Source organism: Lactuca sativa, chromosome 7 (assembly GCF_002870075.4).
Source record: "Lactuca sativa cultivar Salinas chromosome 7, Lsat_Salinas_v11, whole genome shotgun sequence".
NCBI lineage: Eukaryota > Viridiplantae > Streptophyta > Magnoliopsida > Asterales > Asteraceae > Lactuca > Lactuca sativa.
Window position 1 is genome coordinate 194,693,214 of NC_056629.2, and position 8,771 is coordinate 194,701,984.

Sequence of the window (8,771 nt, forward strand, 5' to 3'; positions counted from 1 at the left end):
CATCATAAGTTGTTGCTCTTTGATTGCTAATTGTTGCTCTTTAATTGCTGCTTCAGTTACCTCGTGCCTTTTTTCAGATACTGCTGCAAATCGAGTGAGCATACTCTCAAAATCAGATTTCTTCTCAACCGTTGGTTCCTGTCTTTGATAAATGCCCCTCCCTCTTTGTTCATACTTTTCTTCCTTGGCCTTTTTATACTCATCATAGGGCAACCACTTCTTCTTAGGATTTCTCTAGTCTTCATCTAGACGGTCGCCACTTGAGTAGCAAGCTTGGACCTTCCGATTTCCATTTTCATCTAGGTCACATTCCTTGGTTAAATGTGGCCCGTTGCAGTTCTCACATCCAACTCGAATAGCATGGATTGTTCGGTCCATTTTAGTCATTCTTCTATCTGTGCTTTGCAACATTGCCATTACCGCTAACATATCCTCCGAAGCAGTGTTTGCTGAACCCCTTGTCACATCATTCCGTGGATTATGGTATTCTCTACAATGTTTAGAGAATTCTTCGATAATTTGCTTAATCTCCGCCGGATTTTTGTTAGTAAGAGCGCCTTGAGAGTCAAGAAGTTGGCGGGTGGTGACGTTCACCCCATCATAAAAGATCGAGACCTCTTGTTGCACATTGAGGTCATTTTGGGGGCAATTCCTTATTAGACCTTTATAACATTCCCAAGCTTCATATAATGATTCCCCCAATTGTTTTTCAAAGTTGGCGATGACCTTTTTGAGCTTAGCCACCTTGGATGGTGGGCAAAATTGTTCCAAAAATAGTTCACGGATCCGTGCCCATGTTGTTACCGCGCCTGGTGGTAATGCCTTCATCCAATCTTTTGCAGCTCCCTTAAAAGTGACAGGGAGCATTCGTAACAATACCGTTTCTCTTGGCACATTTGGGATGTTAAAGTAGTCGGCAAGGTCGTTCACTTCATCTAGATGCTTATAAGTATCTTCGTGATCCTTTTCGGTGAAAGGAACCTCCTTCAATGCGGTAAGTATATGCCCTTTGAGTTCAAAAGTTGCAGTGGCGGGAATGGTGGCTTGCACGAGGCCTGGTCCGGTGTTGTGTCGAACTCTCTTCTTGTATGCCTCCATTGAGAGGTCCGCAATGTTGGCCATGGTGTTGTCGGGTTCTTCGTGATAACTTCCTTCAAAATCAGTAAAACTTTCCTCCTTCTCGGTGTCGTACTCAGTGTCTTCTTTTGTGTTGCTGGACTCCCCCTTTTCTTTCCCTTCTTTTTACCAAAAACCGATTTCAGACTCTTGAAAGGGGACTTCTTCGGAGTATCTTTGTCGGCCTTGTCCTTATTCTTTCGAAAAATGGATTCCGGGTGTTCGAGTGGTGGAATCAAAGATGAATTTGATCCATAGGTCAAAAACGGTCAACAAATAAACAAAGAAAACACGTAAAAGAAAAAAAGCGAAAAATAAAATTCTTATAGTAGCTTTACCACGACGTGGTATAAATCACCACGTCGTAGTGAACCTAAATTACGAAAATACTTAAAATTAAAACTAAATTATAACAGAAAATAGTCCTAACAATAGCAATATAAAGTAATTAAAATTGAGCCGTTCCCCGACAACAGCGCCAAAAACTTGGTGTGTAATTTAATATGCTTATATTTTATTCAAGTTAATTTTATAAAAATAATTTACTTAACTAGACTATTAAACACACTAGGCAGTGTACCTAATCGTGCAATAGTATAGTAATGGTAAGAATGAGTGTCGAACACAAGGAACGGTGTTTAGATTGCTTTATTTTACTATTGACTAATTAATAACTAGATTTAAAGAGAAGGTTTTTTTCCCTAGTTTTGCAAGACTAGATACTTGATTTACTAAACTAACTCTAAATTCACATAAGAAAACTAGAACTAAAACTAAGCAAGTAACAAATATGAATTACCAAGGCGAGAAAGAGACTTTCGTTCAGCTTCGGATTTGTTGTTATTATGGTTGTTTCATAGAAGTGCAATGGATTTAGTTTCTTTGGCTACCGATTCCTAAGATGACCAAATTGGCATTCACCAATTTAATCCTTTAGCAAACTAGCTTATTTATTCGGTGATCAAGCGGACAAACTTACAAGTTCACTATTGTTCAGTTCGAGTTGCTTAGACTTATAATTAATTGACCAATTAAATTTATTAATTCAATTCTATATATGATTTTTCGTCATATATTGGCTCCTATACTTTTTTACCCACTTTTCTACTTAACCCTAGGTTTTAATCAAAACTCTAGTCCTACAATTTTGCAAGTCACAAGATCATAAGATTCAAATTCAATTAAGAAAAATAGTCATTCTATCATAATCAAATTCAGCAATAAGCAGATTAAAAGCAGTTATCAAAAATACTTGAGGTTCTTTAATAAGCCAAATTCAACAAATAACCAAATCACTAAATCCTAACTATGAAATCAACAATGTTTAGTCAACTCATTGTAACACTTTAAAATTTGAAACAATTTTTCACTTTTGAAAACCATAAAATATCATTCACATTCATTTTAAAAACATTGTATCAACATTGTATCAGTACAAAACCCCAAGATCAGAATATATATAAACTCCAATGTGTGTGTGTACGAATCATGCCAGTGCCTTCTCGCGCTCATCACTAGTACCTGAAACACATAACGCAACAATTGTAAGCATAAATGCTTAGTGAGTTCCCCAAAACACCGCATACAACACATATGCACTCGAGGCTATAATGCGACCCTTCGGTCGATGTGTCTCATCGGGACCCTCCAGTCTCGTAGCTCGTTGGACCTTGTGGTCCGGTCATAGCTCGTTGGACCCTCCGGTCCGGTCTATGTCATCATACAACATACATATATCACATAGCACATAATCTCATACATAACACATAAGACCCTCTGGTCATCGCATAATACCACTCTAGGTAACGTATAGTGAGAAGACTCACCTCGGTGTCTCGGTAAATATATGACTCGGAAGAAATGTGATCTAGCCTCCACCTAATCACATAAATAATACTCTCATAAATACAACTGTACTCAACCCTAAAAGTCAACAAGGTCAACGGTAAAACTTTGACCCGACTCGTCGAGTGCACTAGGGCGACTCGGCGAGTCTACATGTGTCCATTGACTCTCTTAGTCCCTCTCTTTGCACGTTGAGTACTTCCCCTGACTCGACGAGTTCCACTTGGCATGAATCGCGGAGCCACCCCGACTCAACTCGCCGAGTCTCAAGAACGACTCGGCAAGTTCCGCCTAGAAATCCAGTCCCCCTGACTCACCGAGTTATTCCCTAACTCGACAAGTCCACCCACTGAGTGATTTACAGGAAACCCTCATCCTACTCGTCGAGTCTGTTCTTCGGACTCGGCGAGTTCATGCCATGCACAAACTCCATAGGCCTCCTGAGGTCAGATCTGTTCCATACATTCATAGATCTGGCCTTCCCAAGCATGATAATCACGTAAAGTTTAGACCTTGACACTCATATATCATCTAAATGGTCTAACTTGGTGATTTAGCCCCAAAAATGACATCCCAAGCTCATGGCTCTCAAAATAACCCATAAAGCTCTAAGGTTTAAGGTCTCTGGACCTCTTTGGGTCTAGATCCAGAACATAGACTCGAGAAGGGATCAAATTCTCCACTTATTCATCCTCTAAAAGGGTTAGAAAACCCTAACACTAAGAATCAACATCAAAACTGAAGAAGGTCCGAGCAAAATACCTCAATATGATCTCTAAGAACTCAGAAATCACCACAATCCCTCCTCCTTCAGCCTCCTCTTGCCTTGGTCACCTCCTTCTTGCAAAAACACCCATAAAAGGATCAAGAATGGCCTCTCCTTCCTCACAAACGCTCTAGATCTCTTAGGTTTCTCTCTGGGGGTTGGTGGCCACAAATGACGGCCCTAAGGGCCTTTAAATAGGTGTCAAACCCTGGAAATTAGGGTTTCATTAAACAGCATGTACTCACCGAGTCCACTCATGAACTCGCCGAGTCCAGCTGTGAACTCGCATACGAATCTGCGACCATACTCGGCGAGTTTAGACACCAACTCGCCGAGTCTCCTCACAATCCTCAAAAATAAAAGAACAAAATAGGATACCTGGGTATCCGGATGTTACACTCATCCTAGCCAAACGAAATTACTAAGTGTTTAGCTCATGATTTCAGCAAACAAAATCATAAAATCGAGATTCAAAAGTAAAGACATCGTTATTCCTAATGAAAAATCGAAAAGTAGAGTTTAGTTGCCTTGGATCTGCTCCGTCTAATACTTGTGATTGAATTCCTCGCTTCCAATTCTTAATTCCAGTTCCTTTGCCTTAAAAAACTTTGAATTCTCCAGAGCCAAAAGTCCCCATTCGGAGGTTTATGTGAGATATTTATACTTCTCCTGAAAGCAGGGCACCATGTCGTGGTGATTGTGTTTATCCTGTATTCTACAAGTCATCGAATCTGATCGGGAATCTTCAAGACACCACGTCGTGGCAGATATTAACACGACATGTTGGGTATATTTTCCTTTATTTTAGAGCTCTAGTCCAAACTTTCAACTCCAAGCTTCCTTAATCCAGCTTCCATCTTCCTTTTTGCTCCAAACAATTCTTTTAATACCTACAACATGATTCATAGCAAATTAAGTATCTTTTGTTCTAATAAGGGCATAAAAGTAATTATAATATCAGGATATGTTGTATAAATATGTGTATAAATATGCACATATCAGTAGCTAGTTGACATTAATGGGAATCTTTTAGTAGCTGAGGGCAGGGTGAGGTTGGGAACCTAGGAAAGCTTAGGATATGCTCCAGTGCGTTTAGTTGGGTGGTTTGGTAGAGATAGTCTTGCTGTTTAGCAAACATTTTGTATATCGGTAGAGTAAGTGAATCAGAGGATTCAGGAGGATTGCTAAGGAAAGTTTGGATATATGTGGAAGGTAGTATTGGGCCCGTACTACTAAAAGTACAGGATCCATACTCGAATCGGTGAGAGTCTTAGAGAATATGAGAAGCTTATGGGAAGGAGAATTATTGGTTATGCCTTGATCGTGGGAATAGCTGCTTCACAGAATGGGGAGGAGAGCGCATGGGTAGGACCAGGGTTTGGTCCCAGCTCTGGTGGTGAGCCAGTTAGTGGAAGGACAGCCAGGATTTCGAGTTTGCCTTGGATCACTTATATCAGGCTGCAAGGGTTGATTGTACGATTTATTATGCTCTGGGATTTGAAACTATGTCTTGGGAATAGTTTATAGCTAATTTAGAGTAGAGGTTGCTCCAACTACTGTAGTTCAGCCGTTGGCATTTGAGCTAGTGAGTGTATCAGGGAGCGAGACCCTGAATGATATGGATCTCAGATCCGAGGATGGAAGATTGATTAGGAGTACCTCAATGAGAAAGGTTCATGTTAGGTGAATTTTTTGGAGGCTCTCGGGCGGAGACCCAAGAGTTTGGATCAGCTTTTGAGAGGCCAGCATGGTCGGATCCAGTGCAATGCTTGTAGATACTGCACGACGAAGTTTCGTTCCAAGGGTTTGGATTTTCATTGGAATTGGAATGAAGTGTTTCATCATGTTCTCAGGGTGGTCGAGGTAACCCTGGAGGAGGTGGTCAGGATTCCTCCAGATGTTTGCGGATATGCTATCTTCGACCATTTTCGGTGGATATCTGTAACACCCGATTCTTGGTATGTATTTAAATTCAAGTAACTCCATGTTTTGCTCTGGGAATCGGCTAGTTAGAGGCCCAACTCATCGATTAAACTCAACCTTTGAACGGGGGGTTAAGTGACCTACTCGACGTGACGGGAGACCGACTCGGCAAGTAGGACTGTCTGGATGAAACCCTAATATTTGGGTTTGCACCCTATTTAAAGAACTTATAACACCACAAACCAGCCTCCAGTGTCCCTCCCAACCCAAAAAAAACCCTAACTCGAAACCCTATCCATTATTTTGTATTCTTGAGCTTGTTGGTACCTTTTGTGTGTTTTTGAAGGTGGAAAGGAGGAAGGAAGCTTGGGAGTTCAAGTAGAAGCAAGAAGATCCAGAGGTTTTACTCCATTCTCAGCTCATTCAAGGTGAAAAGCTGGAACCTTGACCATCTATCTCTTAGATATTGATTTGGGGCTATTTCTACCCTTTTTATGAGCATAGTGAAGCCATAATCGTATTTTGTATGTGTTCTTGGTGTTGCACTTCAGATCTGGAACTATTGGGGTCCATAGGGCATAAAGGTGCCAACTTTGTTGGCATAAGCACCCCATACATCTTGTGCACTTCTTTTATGGTCTTTTGAGTCAAAACCCCATGCATGGATGTCAAGATTGGGACTTTACTTATGAAATGGACCTTAGGTGGTCATATCTATGGTTTTGATGCATTAAGATCCGTTATAAGTGACTCGATAGTTTTCATCATAGAGGTACTCAACGAGTCTCTTTGGGAGACTCGGCGAGTCGTGTCTCTTTTTCCCCCCAATGTCTTTTGGAAGTGGTTTAGGTTGAGTGGAGGGGACACTCAACCTCTTAGGGGGTTTGTGTTGGACTTGAATATCAAAGGACTCGAAGAGTTCAAGACAATGTCCCAACCACATGAAGATGGACTCGACGAGTTCAAGGAGAACTCAGCGAGTTATAGACTGAACGTCTTCATATGGATGAAGATGAACTCGACGAGTTCAAGAATGAACTCGGTGAGTCTGTTGAAGATAGTCTGATGTGTTGTTGAAGGCAAACTCATTGAGCTCTTTCTAGGCTCGACGAGTAGGGACGGGATTATGGCATTTTGTGGATATGGGGACTCAGCAAGTCGAGTCAACCAGATGATTGACCATTGACCAAGATGTTGACCTTGATCTTGTCTTGGACTTGAGTTGACCCTTGTAAGGGTTACAAGTATGAATTGATAAGTTAGAAAAGTTGTTGTGTAGGGATAGAGGATTTAAGGAGAGTTGGTTTCCATACCGAGATCGATGCAGATACCACACGACTTTGAGGTGAGTTTTCTCCTAGTAGGAGTGGGTGTACGGCCACAACGCCGACGCACAAGTAAGAGTATTGGATAGATGACTATCTTTGTGATAATTATCTAGTGTTGATATGAGATATCTTTATTGTGCTTGATATGTTTACAGTGCTTGATATGTGTTAGCAGTAGTAGGGGTTGAAATAGTCCCCGGTTACCAGTTGAAAGATACCGAATGGGAGGGTAGCTCCCAGTTATCGGTTGAAAGATACCGAAGGGGAGGTTAGTTGCCAGTTATCTGTTGAAAGATACTGAGGAGGAGCCCAACTCATGGTTATGGCCAACAGTTACCAGTTGAAAGATATTGAAGATTACGCATTATTTAGTATGGGTATGATGGGGGAACTCACTAAGCTTTATGCTTACGGTTTTTAGTTTTGGTTTCAGGTACCTCTTCGTCGGCGAGGTAGCAGCACATCACACATTCACACATGATATTCCGCATTTGAGAAACTTGGGATAGTACTCTGATATTATACTATTTAATAATATGGTTTTGAGACTTGTGATTTATGACTTTATGTTTGAAAGGATTTCAATGATGTTTTCTGTTAACTATTTCTTTTACAAGTAATATACTTTAAAAAAAATTGGGTCTCGATTTTGGGATGTTACAAGCTGGTATCAGAGCCTTGGTTTGAGGGATTCGGGCACACCATCGGGGGTGTCTGAACTCAAGTAAGTTTCCCCAAGATACCCATACATGCTATGTTATGTTATATGATATGATTATGAGAACTGCATGCTAGACTAGGGCTAGGATCTAGGAAGGATGCCTTATATGCCTGTTGTATGAGTTTATTGAGCTATATGCTAGGGCTGGTTAGTCAGCAATATGGTAGCCTGGTTAGGTTATGCTTGGTAATGGTTACTCAATGCAAGAATGTTGCTTTCTTTGTGCTGATAGGGTTTCGATTAGCTTTAACTAACTAGTAAGTGAATATGTAATAGTATCTGCAAGCTAGTTAGGGAAAGATGGTAAGGACTCCTTGTCCAGCTGATGGCGGAGAGTAGGTCGGAGAGTGCACTAGGACAAGCCTAGGATGAGATAAGTTTGGAAAGCAGTATTAGTATAAGGGACATGGTGAAGTCGAAGCAATCCTTGAAGAAAGTACGGATAGATGTGGAAGGTAGTATGGGCTCGTACTATTGGAAGCAGAGGATCCGTACTTGAATCAAGGAGGGCTGAGACAGAACCAAGAAACTTGGAGAGTGTGTGAGATCTCTCGAGAGTATGTATGACACTGATGTTTATGTATTTTATTTCAATATGGCGATTACGCGACATGGAGCAGGAGGTTCAGGATCAGGATCAGGCGCGGGTGCGGGTGCAGGATCCGAGCAGGTTGATGACGGGCTATGTAAGTTCATCGCGTCAGAGATCACGAGAGGTATCTTTGAGGTGACCCTGGTCATTTTTAGATCGATCAAAGAGGGGATTATTGAGCTGATGAAGGATCGCCTACAGACATTCAGGAGTGACTTGGCGTCCAGCTAGTCGGGTTCGCGCACACTGTCCTTCAAGGACTTCAGGAGGAGTGGTACAATAGACTTTCACGGGGTTAAGGACGCCATTGTGGCCAGGAGATGGATTGTAGACATCGAGTCTGCACAGTTGACGAGCTTCTGCCTGGAGGGGTAGAAGGTCCGCTTTGCAGTGGGTTGTTTGAGCGATTGAGCTAGGGATTGTTGGGAGTTAGTGAGTGATTCACTGGGGGCCCCACCCATTGAGGCTATGACTTGGTCA

At 41.6% G+C, this 8,771-nt stretch overlaps 1 non-coding gene across 1 annotated transcript; it reads left to right on the forward strand.

Annotated features, from left to right (window-relative positions):
- Nucleotides 1-631: 631 nt before the first annotated feature.
- On the forward strand, nt 632-738 carry LOC111901042 (small nucleolar RNA R71). The gene has a single exon (XR_002853378.1). It is a non-coding gene; the product is annotated as a small nucleolar RNA R71 (small nucleolar RNA).
- Nucleotides 739-8,771: the final 8,033 nt, after the last annotated feature.